This window comes from Thamnophis elegans, chromosome 9, assembly GCF_009769535.1.
Source record: "Thamnophis elegans isolate rThaEle1 chromosome 9, rThaEle1.pri, whole genome shotgun sequence".
Lineage (NCBI taxonomy): Eukaryota > Metazoa > Chordata > Lepidosauria > Squamata > Colubridae > Thamnophis > Thamnophis elegans.
The window spans coordinates 62,549,088-62,569,734 of NC_045549.1; positions in this window are offsets into that span (position 1 = coordinate 62,549,088).

Here is a 20,647-nt window from a genome sequence, read left to right on the forward strand (position 1 = left end):
CTGGTAATGAGATGGAAGCTTCATTGTGTAGCTACATCCTCAGTGACTGCCTTGGAGCTGTGGGGAGTATGCTGTAGAGATGAGCCCATGGACAGAAGACTCTTATGGCAGAGCCAACATTGTCCAATACAATTGCCATTTTTCTGTTCCTTTCCTTCACATGCCTCATAGCAGTAACCAGAAAAGTTAGATTCCAATGGCATTTCATTAGTAAGATTTATTGCAAGAGAAACCCGGTTATATTACAGAAACCTGGAAGGGAGCCATGTGTGTGTTTTAGATTTGCTTTTATCGGCAAATATGTTGAGGCAGGTTGCCTTTGATGGTTCTTAACTTTTAATTTTATCTAATTTAGAGATGGTCTGGCTAATCATTTATGAGAGACAGCGACAGCATCCATCTGTTCTTATTCTGCATTGTTTGCCAACGTTAATTCTTATCTTCCGCTCAGAATATTCCATTACACATTCATGAGAGAAAAAACCAGTGGCTGATGAAACAGGAGTTCTGATTGTTGTGCATTCCTCCAATAGTACAGGCATCTCTTCCTCAAAATAATCCCCCTCCCACTCTTCATTTGAGGCTTGTAATCACATCTCGTGATCCTGTCCTTCAACAGGAGAGCTATTCTGAATGAAAACTAGATAACCATCTAATGACTTGTCTGAAAAATTACTCATGAGTTGCTGGAAGGATTCTTAGCTGAACAGAGCAGCACTAGGATACTTGAGACTTTCTAAAGAGGACAACAAGTCTCTCTCCTTCTCTGCTCTCTTGTTACATGAAAGCAGGACTTCTCCATTTTGTTTTTCATAATTAACCTTTATATTGAGAGGGGAGGAAAAGAAGACAAAGCAGTGCAGATAGTCTACTCAGGTGACAAAAGGAGATTACATGGTGACAGTGGCAGCATTTGCCTGGACTACCAATGCATCTCCCTTATTTCCTCACTACAGCAATGAAAAAGGACGTTTCTGACTCCAGAAACTGAAGCTGAAAACATTTAGTGAGCTCTTACACTCTCCTTACTTACAACAACTTTTTTTATTAAAGGCGAAACACGTGACGATACTTCCCACATAACCAAACATCTGGAAACCAGCCCTAGTCACAAACAAGCCCACCCACCAGCCAGGCCGTTACAACATGAAACAACAATGGACATGCAGCCAGCACCAATCAGCACCAATCTACCAATCATGATACAACCATACAACCAATCATTCCACTTATTGAAACAAAGCCAGCACTCCACACACCCCCACCAAGATTTATAGAAAGACGGCAGCTCCGACCATGCTTTAAGAGCCCCAAACCCAGTTTGAATATGGCGAGTGAGACCTCACCGAAATGTTGCAAGACAATCTCATCTTACATGTGAAAAAGACCCTAATACAACAAGACCAGCATACCTACACCCGTGAAAATATATAATGTAACATTCTGAATATATTTTCGATAGATAGATAGATAGATATAGAGATAGATAGATAATAGATAGATAGATAGATAGATAGATAGATAGATAGATAGATAGATATGTGTATTTGTGCTGATAAATAAATATTTATCAGTATGCAAATAAATATTTGGGCATACCAGGGGTTGTGACACTAAATACATACATACACACACACACACATACATACATACATACATACATACATGTGTGTGTGTGTGTGTACATGCATACATACATATTTGTTTGTTGGCTGTGTTGTTACATCTTGATTAGTTGATGGAGTTGATGTTGCAGATTAGTCGGCTGTTTCGTAACATCCTGTGTGGCTGAGGTACCAGCTGTGTGCCCATTAGTCTTTTGTGTTGTAACGACCTGGGTATTGAGCTGTGTAATGACATCCTGAGCTCTAGTGTACTGGTATCCTGAGTCCTGTGCTGCAACATCCTGGGAGGTTGGCTGCGTTGTAATATCCTAAGCCTTTGCGATGTAACATTCTGAATTCTGTTTTGTAATGTCCTGAGCAGATGGCTGTGATGTAACATCCCGGGCTTTAGTTTGGCCATGTTTTCATGGCATGTGTCAGTTTGCTTTGTGTGGGAGTCGGAGGGGGATGCAGCAGTTGGTGATGCCACCATGGTTTGGCTTCTGGATGGTGGTTGCATTTCGTCTATGGGATGGGTTTGGGTTTGAGTCTGGTGAGGGTGATTGGTGGTGGTGTTCTGTGTTGTTCTGGGTCTGGTGTCGGTTTTCTTGGCTGGAACTTGTTTGTTGACTAGGGCTGGTTTCCAGATATCTTTTTTCCCCCGATATTATTTATTTATATTTTTTTTGATCTCATAACTGTTATTAATAATATGTATTTATAACATTTTTCCCTACAGTTGACAATATACTTAAAGATTGCTTTCTTAACATCCCATAGATCCATCTTATCTTACAACGGTCCTACTTCTTCTTCCCTCCCTCCCTCTTTCCTTCCTCGTTTCTTTTCTCCTACTCTCCTTCCTTCCCTCCTTCCTTCCCTCCTTCCTTCCCCTTCCCTCCTTCTCTCCTACCCTCCTTCCCTCCTTCCTTCCTTCCCTCCTTTCTTTTCTCCTTCTCTCCTTCCTTTCCCCCCTTCCTTTCCTCCTTCCTTCCCCCCTTCCTTCTCTCCTACATTCCTCCTTCCTTCCCTCCTTCCTTCTCCCCAGATATCTTTTAGGTGGAGGTATCATCACGTTTATGCATGTTGTGGAGGTGTTTCTCTATTTTGATGGCTTGCATAATTATTCTCTTGTTGAAGTGTTCAGTTTTGGAGTTTAATTTGGTTCCTTCAAAATCAATTTCATGTCCTGTAGCTTTAAGGTGCTGGAAAAGGGAGGAAGTTTTTTTTCTTTTTTTCTTACTGCATTCTTGTGTTCTGTGATGCGTGCATTTATTTTCCTCTTAGTTTGTCCAATGTATGTGCCTGGGCAGATTTTGCATGGTATTTCGTAGACTCCTTGGTTTTCTAGCTGAATCTTGTCTTTGGATTTTTGTCTTTTCTACAAGGCAATGTTTCCACTCTGTAAATGGTGACTCTTAGCCGTGCTGGCAATTAATTTTTACAATGCCTGGCTTCCTATTATTGAACCACAAGGGAGATAAGATGCTTAATGAATGACTCAAATACACTCAATGTGTTCCTAATCCTACATAATGAAAAAGATTTGGAAGAAACATCTATTACCTCCTCTCCCAAAGTGGCTTCCCTGGCCAAGCAGTTAAAGCACCCACTTTAATTGCTGAATGCAGCTGCTAGACAACCCCAGTGACGCTGCTTACACTGCATAGGTTTACTGATTGAACTACCTTTAGAAAAATAAAAAGAAAAGAAGTGGTAGAATTAGGATTCTGGGATCTTTCACAAACAAACTGAGAATGATGGATGGTCACTGGATGGCAGAGACTGATCCCACAGCGCTCATGCCCAACCAATTGATACAGGATGGATGCAGGATGCTCAACTACCAACACCTTAGTCTGTGTACAGGGATATTTTTATGGTTTGTTTGTTTATTTATGCAATACAAATGTCATTCAACATTCCCCCCCCCCGCTGATCCCAATCTAAGCTCCGAGTGCCTCAAATAATACAAAAATAACATAAAAACAAATCATCACAATTTTATCAAGAGAAACGGAGCACGCTATCATTTCCCACAATAGTGGGGAAAATACATTTTTCTTAGTTTCTTTGCAATCAGCTTGTATAATGGGAAAGCTAGGTCTGGTGATTTTTTTTTTATTTGTTGTTACAATTTTTCTTCAGTTTGAAAGTATCAAAGGTGACATGACATGTCACGTGGAGCACTGGGGAAATGCCAGAGGACTGGAAAAGAGCTGATGTGGTTCCCATCTTCAAAAAAGGAGAAAAAAATACATCCAGGAAACTATAGACCTATCAGCCTGACCTCAATACCAGGAAAGATTCTGGAAAAGATAATCAAGCAATGAATTAGTGAACACCTAGAAGTAAACAAAGTAATAGCCAAAAGCCAATATGGCTTTGTCAAAAACAGATCATGCCAGACTAATCTTATTGCATTCTTTGACAAAGTGACAAAATTAGTGGACCAGAGGAATGTCATCGATATAGTTTACTTGGACTTCAGTAAGGCCTACCTTGATAAGGTAGACCATAACCTACTACTAGATAAAGTAGAAGAATGTGGGTTAGACAGCATTACCACCAGATGGATTCGTAACTGGCTGACCAACCGCACTCAATATGTAGTCCTCAATGGAACTGCATCTACATGAAGGGATATGAAGTGGAGTACCTCAAGGCTCTGTTTTAGGCCCAGTACTCTTCAACATCTTCATCAATGATTTGGATGAGGGAACAAATGGGGAACTCATCAAATTTGCAGATGACACCAAACTGGCAGGAATAACCAACACTTCAGAAGATAGACTAAAACTTGAACATTGGGCACTATCTAATAAAATGAAATTCAATGGTGAAAAGAGTAAGGTCCTACATTTAGGCAAGAAAAACGAAATGCACAGGTACAGTATAGGTACCTTGCTCAATAGTAGTAACTGAGAGGTATCTTGAAGTCCTAACCATTTAAATATGAGCTAGCCATGTGTAGCAGTTGCCAAAAAAGCCACACAGTTCTAAGCTACATAAACGAGGGATAGAATCAAATCACATGAAGTGTTAATACCACTTTATAATGCCTTGGTAAGGCCACACTTGGAATACTGCATTCAGTTTTGGTCGCCACGATGTAGAAAAGATGTGGAGACTCTAGAAAGAATGCAGAGAAGAGTAACAAAGATGATTAGGGGACTGGAGACTAAAACATACCGTGTTTCCCGAAAATAAGACAGGGTCTATTTTCTTTTGATCCCCCAAATTTTGCTTGGTCCTTATTATCGGGGGGGGGGTATTGGTTTGGAGTTGCCAGGTGGCCTGCTCTCATTGCGATGCGAACGGGCACCCAAGAGAGGCAAAAATGCCCCTGTTTTGCCACAAAACAAGTGAGAAACAGGCCATTTTTGAAAAAAACGGTGCATTTTTGCCTTCCCCCAGCCTCCAGAAGCACTCTTCAGGCTTCAGCAGGAGCAACTGAGCACAGCTTCTTGGAGGTAGCAGACTGCCCTGATCATGCACTCTGGGGATCCAAAAAAAGACAGCTAAGATGATAGGTTGGGAAATATGGGAGTGAAAATCCTTGAAAAAAAAGGATGCATGCAAAGAAAAAAGGTAAAGTTTCCCTTAGCACATATGTGCTAGTCCTTCCCAACTCTAGGGGGTGGTGCTCATCTCTGTTTCAAAGTCGAAGAGCCAGCACTGGTCTGAAGATGTCTCCATGGTCACGTGGCCGGCATGACTAAATGCTGAAGGAGCACAGAACGCTGTTACCTTCCTACCAATGGTGGGTTCCTGTTTTTCTACTTTCTGTGCTGTCGAACTCAGAAGCTGGGACAAATACGGGAGCTCACTCCATTACGTGGCACTAGGGATTTGAAACTGCCAAACTGCCGACCTTGAAGTATTCTGCTGAACCCCATTTGCAAAGATATTTATGGAATGACCAAAATACTGTATGTAGAGAGAAACTTTACTAAATATTTTGGTCATTCTCAGAAACTCACTACTCTAGAAAGTGAAATGTAACTGTTAATAGACCAGAAATCAAATAGGTAAGTGCCAAGTGCAGAAGAAATACCCACTGAGTGCAGAAATAGATAGGTGATTCTCAATAAATACATAACTGGTAAAATATACAGTATGCATAGAAACCATAACAAAAATAGTAGTAATGAGAAAATGCACAACATATTAAATAATTGAACAAATTCCTTGCACAAGAAAGTTTTGTTTATGATCTGACAAAACATACAACTATAGAATGAGAGAGAAATGCCAGTTGAACAGAAAAGGCAGAAGACATGAGAATAGCATAAGATGGATAATGGAGAGAACAAGCGAATAGAAGAAAAACATTTATCTTTGCTTCATTGACTACACCAAGACTTTTAAACTCTGCAGTTCATGGCAAAATATGGAACATACTGAAATTGATGTATGCACCTGAATGCAAGATTATTCTTTGGAGGAAATGTTACCATTATCAGAAGCTACTGATAAAAACAGAAGGATTTTGAATACAAAAAATCATTACATATTTCAAATTATCCCCATAACTCTTTATTGACCGTCTTAGAAGAGGTGACAAATGGAATCAAAATTAGATATCCAACAATTACAAATGTTGGGTCTTTGGAAGACACAATTTTGTTGTCAAAAATAGGACTAACCGTGAAAGTAAAATGGAAAGCAAAAAATCTGGATGAATGTTAATTGTTAAAAGATAAAGGTAATATAAACCTACAGTTTAGGGCAGGGGTAGTCAACGTTTTGTATCTCTGTTAGTAGTAAAATTTTCTAACCGCCCACTGGTTCCTCAGTAATGGTGATTTATAAAGTAGGGAAGTCAATTAAATTTTAAAATTAGAAGCAGGAAGTTGGTCTGCTGTAATATATAATTTTTATATATATATATATATATATATATATATATATATATATATATATATATATATATATATATATATATATATATGTATGTATGTATGGTATGTATTTATGTTATATATATATGTATATATATATTATATGTATATATATATATGTATCTGTATATATATATGTATATAATATATATGTTATATATAGTTATATATCTAGATATGTATATTATATATTATATTATTATTATATAATTATATATATATATATGTTATAATTAGTATGTATGTATGTACATACGTACGTATGTAATGGGATGCGGTGGCTCAGTGGGTAAGACGCTGAGCTTGTCAATCAGAAAGCTCAGTGGTTCGACTCCCTAGCACCACATAATGGAGTGAGCTCCAGTTACTTGTCCCAGCTTCTGCCAACCTAACAGTTCAAAAGCACATAAAAATGCAAGTAGAAAAATAGGGATCACCTTTGGTGGAAAAGTAACAGTGTTCTGTGCCCTTTCGGCATTTAGTTATGCCAGCCACATGACCATGGAGACATCTTTGGACATCGCTGCTCTTTGGCTTTGAATGTAGACGAGCACTGCCTCCTTGAGTTGGGGACGACTAGTGCGAGGGGAACCTTTACCTTTTTGTATGTATGTATGTATGTATGTATGTATGTATGTATGTATGTATGTATGCATGCATGCATGCATGCATGCATGCACTATATGAAAATGTTTTAACCTACTCACTTTCTGAAGGGGACAATGAAATCTGGAATTCAGTGCCCAAAGGTTTTCCTGAAAGCAAATGTGTCAAAAGAATGTTATTTTTGACAAACATTGATTGTTAACTTTTACAGATATGAAGTTATTGAGAAGTTAAAAATGCTAAAAAGAACCCTCGGAGACCATAACAATATGAAGCAATTAATCCAGATATTCCTTTTTTTGCCTTGTGTGCAAGTGCTTTACTTTAGCCCTTCTGATTGTTCCAAATGACTATTTACATATGAGAATTTTACACAATTAAAAAAACCCCTTCACCTTATGTGAAGGGTTCCTAAGCTTATTGCTGAGATAATACCTGCAAGATCTTAACAAAGATCTATCAATTATCCTCTTCCTTGAGAGTCTGAAACGGAGGAGGCAGAGTTATACAACAGCTTTCTATTAGCATTTCCGTGAGTGAAATTCAAGAGTAATAATGTTCATGCCTGGGGTTAATTAAGAATTCATTCTGATTTAGAAGTCAGATGGACATAATTTGTTGAGATGACAGAGGGAGCATCTTTTGTGACATCTTGTTGAGGTTACTTGGAGATGTTTCTTAGTTGCCATGCTTATGGGGGGAGGAGGGGCTTATGGAATGTAGAATGTGCCAGACATAACAACGATAAGGCTCCTGAGAACCAAGGCCAGATCAACCTGCCCTCACAATGGCAGGAGGGAATGCTGAGTGGTTCATCACCTGCTTGGTTGGCTAATGTGACCTGTGCAGTGGTGGGATTCTAAATTTTTTACAACAGGTTCTGTGGGCATGGCTTGATGGACGTGTCATGGCTTGGTGGGCATATCAGGGAAAGATACTGCAAAATCCCCATTCCCTTCCGATCAGCTGGAACTCGGGAGACTGAGAATAGATGGGGGTGGGGCCAGTCAGGTATGGTATTTACGGGTTCTCTGAACTACTCAAAATTTCTGCTACCGGTTTTCTGGAACTGGTCAGAACCTGCTGAATACCACCTCTGGACCTGTGACACAAGAGGAGTGGGCAGTGTCTATTCTTTAATTGTACCAAAGCACAGGAATTATTCAGTATTGGTTTCACGTTTGACTATGCTGATATGATGTACCTAATAAACAGGATTTCTGAGGAAGCCACGGCCTCGGAGTCTTGAATAGATTTGCAGCATTACTCAGAACCATGACATTAAACCAACATTTAATAATACTCAGATGTATCCAATGGGACGGCAGAACAGGCTAATGCCATGGTGGAGTAGTACCTAAGGTGTTAGGTCAACTACCAGCAGACTAATTGAGTGGAACTACTGCCTTTTGCTGAAATGGCATATAACAATGCAGTGCACAGTATCAAGGGGCTTACCTCCTTCAAGCTAGTCAATGGAATAGACTTTGTCCAGTGTTGGGTTTCAATTATTTTTACTACTGGATCGCTTGTGTGCTCGCGTCCAATGCTTCTGCGCATGCACAGAAGCGTTCGGGTGGGTGGATGAGCCTCTGCCACTACCAGTTTGCCTGATCCGGACCTAACCAGGAGCAACCAACCCCTGGCTTCGTCCTCATGGCAGAATACCTTCAGGAGTCTTCCTCTTCTATTAGTCTTTGTGAGAATCTTCAGGAATACTGAGAAGTCCAGCAGAACCAGGATAGACACACTTTCCATCCCAGTCTCACCAAGTGACTTTGGTCTCATGCTCACTCTTTAATCCTTACTGTAGGGTTTCATATAAACCATTTCATCCAGGACTCTCGGAAACTGTACTCCAGCCATCTTCTCATCTCCTAAAAGATGGGTTGTTACATTGTATTTTCAGTGCAGAAGGCACCAATATTCATTCAAGAAAGCATTAACAACTACATTAATCATCATATCTAACAAATTTAGTAAACTGATGAATAGGGAGCATAACCTAACCTTGTCTAAAAGAGTTGGCTACTAAAAATGCTTTACAAGAGATAGATAGATAGATAGATAGATAGATAGATAGATAGATAGATAGATAGATAGATAGATAGATAGATAGGCAGGCAGGCAGGCAGGCAGGCAGGCAGGCAGGCAGGCAGGCAGGCAGGCAGGCAGGCAGGCAGGCAGACAGACAGACAGACAGACAGACAGAGTAAGGTTTTTGAATTCAGCTCAGAATCTGATAATTCCAATGAAACTCTGAACACGAGGCTACTAATAATAATCAGTTTTTATTTTCTGCAGAAAGCAAAAAGACTTGACTGCATTTTGTCTCCCACCTTAACAGAGCAGGCAGAGAGAGAGAGAGAAAAAAAAACAGGCTCGAGACTCACTATCATAAAAAAAAAACTTTTTGTCAAACTTCTTATAGTCTTACACAACTTGCACAGATCTTCATACTGTTAGAAACATTATTTCATGTTACGCAAACATGATTTTTCTCAACGCACTGAAAACAATGGACCTTAGAAGAGGAAAAAAATACATTTTCTGGCATATAATACAGAGCTTTGTTAGGGAATGCTGAACACACATTTCAAGTTACAAGCAAGGTTACTTTGCAGAATCCACTTTTTACTTTTCATAAGTAGTTACCTTACTAGGCTAAGCTTGGCAATTCGCCTAGAAGTTTTATCTCTGAAGTTGGCACGTTAGGTTACAATGGAGCTTCTCTCAACAGCAATTTAACAAAAGCCGAATTAGGTTAACTCTGTGTATGCTCTAATATTTCAGTGATCCTTTCAATAGATAGATACCATATTTTTCAGAATATAAGACGCACCAAGATTTTGAAGAGGCAAATTAAAAAAGAGGTTTTTGCTCTCTGCAACCTTCCCCAAAATGGCCCATTTTCATGAAAACAGGCCCATTATTCTTTTTAAAAAAGGGCATGAATATCCTTTAGGAGGCTTGAAGAGTGCTCCTGGGGGAGGGACAAAAAATGAGGAAAAAATGTACCGTTTTTGTCAAAAAAAAGGACATGCATAGCCTTTAGGAGGCTTATAGAGTGTTTCCTGGGGTTTGGGGGGGGGGCATTTTTTGCTCATTTCTGCCCTTTCCAGCCCCCAGGAGCAATCTGAAGACCTCCTAAAGGATATGCATGGCCATTTTGATGAAGGTGGCAGGGATTCAGGAGGCAAAAAATGCTATATTCAGTGTATAAGATGCACCCAGATTTTCAGCCTTTTTTTTGTTGGAAAAAGATGTGTCTTATACTCTGAAAAATATGGTAGATGACAGATAGATAGATAGATAGATAGATAGATAGATAGATAGATAGATAGATAGATAGATAGATAGGGAGGGAGGGAGGGAGGGAGGGGTTGGTGGGTGGGTGGATGGATGGATGGATGGATGGATGGATGGATGGTGACACGCACGATAGGCAGGCAGACAGGCATTGCGGAACTGGAGAATTTATTTTATCTTTCAACTTAAGAAACCATGTGATCTGTTTCATCTTTCATGAAATGATGAATGTCTGATTCATCAGACATGGGTAGCTAGATATTATTCTATGGGGTTCAAATCTTCAATTAGGAAATATTTCACTACTGATCCTGACATTTCATTTTGAGTCAATGTCACATAGTGCTTAATTATTGAACGAACCTTGCTTGTTGGTATTCATTTGATTTTGAAAATCATGCCAAGGAAGGATTTAAGTTTTGCTAGGAAAAATCATAAGGGGAGATATCAGTTGTGGCATAAGTGAACACCACCCCTTGCTTTGGAAGATTTCCCAATACAGTAGTATCCCTTCATGTTTTTTAAAGGAAAATATTCCATTGAGACTTAAAGTATGTACACCAGAACCATGGATACTGTGAGTGAAAGGTCAAGGATATCCACAGTTCTTATCATCCTTCCTCTCTTGTCCTGTTCTCAGTAGGAGATGAATTATAGAACAACCTTTTAAAAATGAAAGAAGTAAAACTTTGTAATGCACAGCTTAGTTGTACGCATATGTGATGTTTTCCCCTGGATTTCTTTTAGCATTTCTTTTAGCTCCTTGTAAACTAAATGTGTAAATAATACTGAACTCATAAATTTCTACCCTGAAAATATTCCTGAAGAGAAGAAACTGTTTTGCAATTTTTTGTAAAGTTTTTCAGTTGTTCTATTATAATATTCAGTTGGGATTTTATATATTCATATAAATCTAATTCAGTCTCTTTTTGTTCATGGGAGAAGATCTTTGAAGAGAGTGAAAATAACCCAAAGAAAAAGAATTGCAATCCATTTTTATATTAAATTGCAATGTATTTTTTAAAGGATTCTTTCAACCTTTTCTGACCTTACCAACAAAATAAAACGTAATAGCTTCTCTCCTCACTTCTAAATACTACGAAAATATTCTATAAAATCACCTTGAAGACAGATGTTCAATGAATAGATATATTATACAATAGGCTCTGTGAGTAATTTCTCCTGACACCTTTACAAAGTTAAGCAGTCTGTTTTTTACTGCAAAAGATCAGAGGGCACCCTTCATTGACAAAATAATCTGTGCAACTAATTTGCAAGTAGACAAAAGTCTGATTGTTAACTCTGAACATCTTTCAAGTCTAATAACAGCTCAAGATACACCCCTGGAGTGATAAAGGCTCCTAAATTCCAGACAAAATTTCTACACTATCAGAATAAAAAGATTTAAAGCTCTAGAAAATTTTTTAAAAAGGTGACTGATATTATAAGTGTTGGTTTTGTAAATGGTAAATAGCTAGGCTATAATAATTGAATAAATAAGCAAATATAATAAATAAATATAATTCTAAATGTAGTGTAATTCATGACATAAAAATGAAATAAAATTCTGTGTATGATTTGCTGAGATACAAGGTCAGGAAAGATCTATTGTTTTCATTCTACTTGTAATTTTCCCATCTGTATCTTCTTAGATGCTAAGGTCACTAAGGGTTACTATATTACATAAATCTTTTGTCTTACATTTCTGTTATCATATTTTCCCTTCAAAAAACAAGTCATTAGGTGGAACTTATCCACAGTGGGATTCACTTACCTTCCCTACCCGTACGCGAATGTTTGGAATGTTTGGAATGTTTGGAATGTTTATTATAATTTATAGGCCGCCCTTTTCCCTGAGGGGACTCAGGGCGGCTTACAAAACACGGGGAAGGGGGTACAAAGACAAAAAACATAAGACAATACATAATATTAAAAATAGAGCACAACATTCATTCATCATTCGGGAGGGGACGAACTAAGATTTTTATCCCCAGGCCTGACGGGATAGCCAGATCTTAAGGGCCGTGCGGAAGGCCTGGGCGGTGGTGAGGGTGCGGATCTCCACGGGGAGATTGTTCCATAGCGTCGGAGCTGCAACTGAGAAGGCTTTCCTCCGCATAGTCGCCAGTCGGCACTGACTGGCGGATGGAATGTGTTCGCTCTTATGCGCCATGTCTGTGTATGTGCGCACCACTTTCTGCGAATGCATAGTGCTCGTGCATTACATCAGGGTAGGTGGATGGAGCCTCCCGCAGCCGCCACCACCGATTTGCTCGAACCGGAGAGAACTGGCTGGATACCACCTCTGGAACTCACAGTATATTGCTTTTATATTGCATTTTAGTCAATATTTTTAAAGAATTCAATGTCTGCATTTTTATATAGTTTCTTCAATGATATTGGTAGGCTATTTAATAGTGTACCTCTAGAATAAAATGAATTACAGAAAGTGAGAGATGTCAGAGCTGAAAAATTGTGGCGTTTCTGCTGACATACTTCTAATGTTGAATGTAATGATGTCCTTCAGTAAATGGCAAAAAGAGCAGAGGATTCAAAGAAAATTAGTTGGCATTCTGAAATTCCCAAAATGCTTTACAAGACATGACATAGATTCACTATTCACAGAACAATAACCCTATCATTGTCGGTTAATAAAAATATGACCTTTACCAATAGCGTAAGAATGTTTTTTTTCTTGAGGGAGCTATTATACCCTGCTGCAGTGTTTGGATTCAGCAAGTTCGCAACTATTCGGGAAAACCAGTTGTTAACTTTCTAAGCAGTTCAGAGAACCAGTTGTTCGAAGAAATCTCATTTTGGTTTTTTTCCACTTTACAGAGCTAATCCTGTAAGAAAGGCAGGAAGGAAAGATTCTGGTGTTGTTTCTAGCCTAATTTGTATTGGCCTGTTTACAGAAACTGGCTCTCTGGTTAACCTTTATTACATTGTAACAGCTAAGGTGAAGCACCATTGACATGAGTGACGTTGAGTTGGCCACACCTACACGGTCACATGACCACCAAGCCATGTCTACCTAGCTGGTCATTAGGGCAGAGAACTGGTTGTTAAATCATTTGAATCCCACCACTGACCTGCTGGTTGTATGGAACTTTGAGGAGATTCCACTAAGCCTCCATTGCCACAGATACTTTCCATGGCAGCAATTGCGGTATGAAATCACTTTTTGTAAAGCATACATATATGACACAGTGTTATACAAACGTTTGTGAACCCTTTTAAATTCTTCATATTTCTGCATAAATATGATACAAAATGTGATTTGTTTTCACAGAAGTCTAAAACTAGTTGAACAGCAGTCAATGGCAAAAGAGTGACAAAAACATAATATTGCTATACGGCAAAAATATGTGAACCTTTGCTTTTAGTAAATAACTGCACGTCACTATTTCTTATAACCATTGATCAATGCAGCTTGGAGAAAGTTTAGTCCATCCCTCTTTAGAGAAGAGTTCAGGGATGTTGCTGTGCTTTCTTCTATGAACCATCCCAACTTCAGGTCCTTCAACAACATTTCTAACTTGGTCATTCCAAAATCTTAATTTTCTTTTGAAATAAAAAAAATGAACAAGTATTATGCTTTTGACTCATTCGTTTAATTAGTTTCTTTTCATCTACTTTTAGGACTTGTGTGGATAACAGATAATGTATCTGGTTATACAGAAATATTGAATTGTTTTTAAAAAAAACATTCAAAAGAGCTCACACACTTTTAGCCACCATTTAAAGAAAAACAATTTCAATTATTAAGTTTTTAAAGAGGAGGCATATTTTTATACATACTGTCCTAATCAGATGTCCTCACATCTGCTTTCCTTTCTTCTCAGAAAAATGCATTCATCCAATGTAGGACGGGTCACTGAGATATGTGTTTGAATGTATGTGTGTGTATGTGTAATCTTTGAACAACTGCTGTGTTTGCCACACTCTACTGCATTTTAGGATAGCCCTAGTATGATCATGCTACTTTTTCCTTCTTCTGTGTTTAGATCAAACTTTAGACTACCAGAATGAAACCATCTTCTTGGCTTTGTCAAAACTAAGGCATTATCAGTACATGTTTCTGATAGTAGCAGACATACCAGCCACGGACTGCATCACATTCCACATTCACACAGCTTGTTGTTATCCACCAAGAACCTCCAGTTGAGCATATTGGTTGTACACTTAGGCACTCCAATTCTCAATTTATTCAGAGTCTTCCAAGTAGTATAAGGGAGGACAGTTCCTTCAACCATATCCTCCTTTAATGTTATTCCTTGTTTGATAGTGTTCTTCCTTCATCTTTTAATTCGATTTTGTTCTTGTGTTCTTGCGTATCCTCAATAAGCTTTTCCTAGATCTGGAGGCTTGGGGCACATGTCTGTTCAGAGAACATCAAGGAACATTCTCTTGCATAGTTTTCTTGGCATCTGCTGCTACCTCTCTCCTAATGTTTGATATGGCAAAGCCAGTGAGAGGATATATTTTCTCAGTTGTTATAGGCCTGAGACTTCCTGTCAGAAAATGTACTGCTTCATTGATAGTGATGTCAACTTGTTTCGTGTTTGCAGATGCACCCTATACTGGATATGCATTTCTGCTGTAGAGATGCTCAAGGCTAAAGCTGATGTGCACAATGTAGGTGGTTGAGCTTTCCATGTATAGTTTATTAATTTCCTTGTGATAATATTCCTTGAGCTGACTTTAGTCTTAGTGTGTTCAGGCAATGCTGTTTAAAAGATGCTCTCTTTTATCTCTGTCACACCGAGATACTTCAATGTTGGACAATGCTTGTAGTCATTTCCCTTGCCACATAATATCTAACTCTTGCGTTGCATCTTGATTTCAGAAGTGAAAGCACTCACTAGGATCTTATTTGGGTTGGGCTTTAAATGGTTGATAGTGTAATGTCATCTTAATTCTTCAAGTGTTGCCATAATTTTTCCAGTTACCTCATAAAATGTTGATCCTTGTGTGGCCACTGCTGTATCATCCACATGGATGAATGGATGTGAGTTGTCAGGGACTGGTTGATCATTTGTACATACTGTATGTTATACAATGTCGGAGACAATACACTTGCTTGTGGGAACCCATTCTTCCGCATTCTCCATCTACATTCATTCCTGCGTTGACTTCTGCAAGAGGGGCGTGTGCACAAGCAGTCCTTTTATAGTCTGGAGAGGAGCCTAATTACCACCAGCTGAATGCAATTACCTCCTGTACTTGTGCAACTGTTCCTGACGCCTATTAGCTCTTCGGTGCCGGGCATCCAGGAACAACTCACTGCTGACATCAGGATCACACTCCCTTGTCTCCTCCCCACTGGTCCAAGGCTCAGGCGCCTCCTGGTGGCCAACCAGCCTCTCTGCGCCCTGCTCATAGTTGGAACCCTGTCCAGGGTCCTCCATGTCCTCCAGAGCCGACTCATAGGACCCCTCACTGTCGGAGTCTGGTGGCAGCTCCAACGGCTCCTGCTGGGCCACAACAGGTGGTACAGGTAGTTCTTGACTTATAGCAATTTGTTTAGTGACCATTCAAAGTTACAAGCACCGGAAAAAAAGAGGAGGAGAGAAAGAAGGAGTGGAAAGGGGAGAAAGGAGAAGGAGAGAGGAAGGGGAAGTAGAGAAGAGAAGGATGACAGAGGGAAGAAAGGAGGTAGGGAGGGGGAAGAGAGAGAGAGAGAAGAAAGTGATGGATAAGGTACAATAGTTTTATTTAATAGTTTTATTAGAATTTGTAGGCCGCCCTTTTCCCTGAGGGGACTCAGGGCGGCTCACATAAAACTGGGAAGGGGGGAACACAAACATCAAGATAGAAGACATATAATAAAATGGTAGGCAACATACATTCATCATTCGGGAGGGGTAACTATCCTTATCCCCAGGCCTGACGGGCGAGCCAGTTCTTCAAGGCTATGCGGAAGGCTTGGACGGTGGAGAGGGTACGAATCTCCACGGGGAGCTCGTTCCAAAGGGCCGGGGCTACTGCTGAGAAGGCCCTCCTCCTTGTGGTTGCCAGCCGACACTGGCTGGCCGATGGAATGCGGAGGAGGCCTAGTCTATGGGATCTTATTGGTCGCAGGGAGGTAATTGGCAGAAGGCGGTCTCTCAAGTACAAATACGGTGTATAGAGAACAGAAGAGCCAAGGATTATTTTTGGGAGTTGATGGTAAGACAAACTGATGTAAACATTTAACAATATAATATAATGTTGGTTATGTAATAGTATACATGTGGTTATTTGTTAGAAAAATGAAAAAATGAAAAAACTATAAAAAAAGAAAAAGAAAAAAAAGACTTATTGTCCTTTTTGACACTTATGACTATTGCAGCGTCCCCATGGTCGCATGACCAAAATACAGATGTTTGGCAACTGACTCACATTTATGACGGTCGCAGTGTCCCAGGGTCATCTGACCACCTTTAGCAAAATCAATGGGGATGCCACATTCACTTAAAATCGCAGCAATTCACTTAACAAGTGTGGCATGTCTGGTCAAAAAAAAAATGGGGCAAAACTCACTTAACAAATGTCTCACTTAGCAACAGAAATTTTGAGCTAAATTGTGGTCATAAGTCAAGGACTATCTGTATTTTTCTGACTTCCCCCTGACTGTAACTTCATGCTCCCATCCCCTCCAGTGACAATCTATTTTCAACAACTAGTGGACAATGGCAATTACAAATACACAGAATAACTATGCCATACATACGATGCATGCCATGTGAAAAAGTAAGTACATCCTCTTTGAGTTCTATGGTATTTTGTATCAGGACGTAGTAAAGATCATCTGGTTTTTAGCAGTTCTTTAAAGCAGGTAAATACAATATGTGATGAATAACAACACATAACATATTACACCATGTCATCATTTATTTCACAAAATGAAAAGCAAAATGGAGAAGCCATGTGTACATCATCACGCCCTTTTTAAGAAGTAAAATATACCGAATTTGTTCTTCAGCTACTTTCTGTATCCAGACAATGGTAGAACTACAATTGCAGTTCCTCTAACAAGTTTTGAAATAAGTCAGCAAAGAAAAGGCTCCCTCTTTCCCATCAATACATAAGCTTAGCCTTCGGAAATTATTTATCAGAGTAAAGAAAGAAGATCATTCTTAAAAACAATTTGTTCTCTTTTAGCTTAGGGGCAAAAAGAGGCATAGAAGCAGTACTGGGATCTTGAAACCACTTAAGGCACCCAAACAGCTGAACATTTTTCACATTCTATAGCATGAAGGTTTTATTTCTTTAATTAGTCCTCTAGTTACAAATGTAATGTATTCCATTTGTAACCCGAGGATTCGTGAGAGTGAATCTTGAATGTGATCACTCCCTCCTTTCACCCACACATTTGCTAATCAATGTGCACATGAGTTATTTCAAGGTGGGGAAGGCCATGGGAGGGCTAGTGATGGAACAGGTCACCTACTTAAGACCACCCAAGGTCTCTCCGACCCACTGAAATACCTCATGCTCCCCAAAATTGCTTCCCCCCCAACCTGCTATACCAGATCACTTACTGTGCAAAGATATAGCAAGCTGTCTTCTCTCCAGCCTCTCAACCATGTGTGTCCTTCCACAGATACATTTTTGTGTGCGGAGGCCTCGCCTGGCACTTTGCTGGCCAAAACAGAGGGTCACATTTGCAAACCGGTAGGGAAGGTATGTGAATACCTGATGATAGGCACCATCAATTAAAATGCTGCTCTTAAGAATAAGGTCTTGCACATCCAACTTTCATGGAACTTTGTAATAACATTATTTCTTGTCTATTTACTTATTTGTTAAATTTATTTACAATAATAATACAATGGCAGAGTTGGAAGGGACCTTGGAGGTCTTCTAGTCCAACCCCCTGCCTAGGCAAGAAACCCTATACCATTTCAGACAAATGGCTATCCAACCTCTGGAGGCAAGCTGTTCCACTAATTAATTGTTCTAACTGTCAGGAAATTTCTCCTCAGTTCTAAGTTAGTTCTCTCCTTGATTAGTTTCCACCCATTGGTTCTTGTTCTACCCTCAGGTGCCTTGGAGAATAGTTTGACTCCCTCTTCTTTGTGGCAACCCCTGAGATATTGGAACACTGCTATCATGTCTCCCCTAGTCCTTCTTTTCATTAAACTAGACATACCCAGTTCCTGCAACTGTTCTTCATATGTTTTAGTTTCCAATCCCCTAATCATCTTTGTTCTTCTTCTCTGCACTCTTTGTAGAGTCTCCACATCTTTTCTACATCGTGGCGACCAAAACTGAATGCAGTATTCCAATTGTGGCCTTACCAAGGCATTATAAAGTGGTATTAAGACTTCACGTGATCTTGATTCTATCCCTCTGTTTATGCAGCCTAGAAGTGTGTTGGCTTTTTTGGCAGCTGCTGCACACTGCTGGCTCATATTTAAATGGTTGTCCACTAGGACTCCAAGCTACTACTTTTTTTTTCTTGCCTAAATGTAGAACCTTACTCTTTTCACCACTGAATTTCATTTTATTAGATAGTGCACAATGTTCAAGTTTGTCAAGGTCTTTCTGTACCTTAAGCCTATCTTCGGGAGTGTTGGCTATTCCTGCCAGCTTGGTGTCATCTGCAAATGATGAGTTCCCCATTTATTCCCTCATCCAAATCTTTGATGAAGATGTTGAAGAGTACTGGGCCTAAAACAGAGCCTTGGGGTACTCCACTGCATACTTCCCTCCATGTAGATGCAGTTCCATTGAGGACTATACGTTGAGTGCGGTTGGTCAGCCAGTTATGAATCCATCTGGTGGTGGTGCTGTCTAACTCACATTCTTCTACTTTATCTAGTAGTAGGTTATGGTCTTCCTTATCAAATGCCTTACTGAAATCCAAGTAAACTATATCAACAGCATTCCTCTGGTCCACTAATTTTGTCACTTTGTCAAAGAATGCAATAAGGTTAGTCTGGCATGATCTGTTTTTGACAAACCCATGTTGGCTTTTAGCTATTACTTTGTTTACTTCTAGGTGTTTGCTAATTCATTGCTTGATTATCTTTTCCAGAATCTTTTCTGGTATTGAGATCACACTGATAGTTCTGTAGTTTCCTGGATCTATTTTTTTTTTTCTTTTTTGAAGATGGGAACCACATCAACTCTTTTCCAGTCCTCTGGCAGTTCTCCGGTACTCCAGAATCTCTGAAAGATATAGTTCAGTGGTTCTGAGATTTCATCTGCCAGTTCCTTCAGAACCCTGGGGAGTAATCCATCAGGTCCTGGTGATTTGAACTCATCTAGGATAGACAGTTACTCACTTACCATTTTCTTTCCTATTTCAACTTGTGTTCCTAATCTGATTTTTATGGTGCTGTTTTTGATAGGTTGGACTGTTTTATCCCTTTGTGTAAAGAGAGATGCAAAAAATGAGTTAAATAGTTCTGCTTTCTCCCTGTTGCTTGTCACCTTGTTGCCACTTTCTCCCAGCAATGGACCAATTGTTTCCTTAACCTTTTTCTTGTTTTTAACATGTTGGAAGAAGCTTTTTTGTTATTTTTTTACTTTTGTGGCAAGCCTTTCTGCATTGTGAGCCTTAGCTTTCCTCACTTCATCTTTATAGGCTCGGGCTATTTCCTGATATTCTGCCTTAGTTATGTCCCCCTCTTTCCACTTTTTATACTTATCTTTTTTGTATTTCAATTTGTCAGAGAGTTCTTTATGCAGCCATGCTAGTTTCTTTTGGGAGCTGTTATTTTTCTTCTTCATTGGTATTGTGCTAGACTGGGCTTTTGTAATCTCATTTTTCAAAATTTCCCAAGCTTCTTGAGTTGTATTCCCCTTGAGAATTCTCATCCATAGAATTCTTCCCAAGCTCTCTCTAAGTTTATTGAAATTAGCTCTCTTAACGTCTTTAGTTTGACTTTGTTCTACTACTTGTGTTTGCATAATGTTGAATTCCAATATTACATGGTCACTTACCCTCAGGGTTCCTGTGGCTTCAACACCTTCTATCATTTCCTCTCTGTTAGTGAGAATTAAGTCCAATATGGCTGATCCCCTTGTTCCCTTCTCTACTTTTGGGGAAACAAAGTTGTCTACTAAGTTTGTTAGGAACCTGTTGGATCTTCCATTTGGTGCAGAGTTTGTTTCCTAGTTGATGTCAGGATAGTTAAAATCCCCCATTACTATTGTGGTGTGCTTCCTACATACTTAGCTTACTAGCAAAAAGTTCATCTACTTATTCTGCTTGGTTGGGTGACCTGTAGT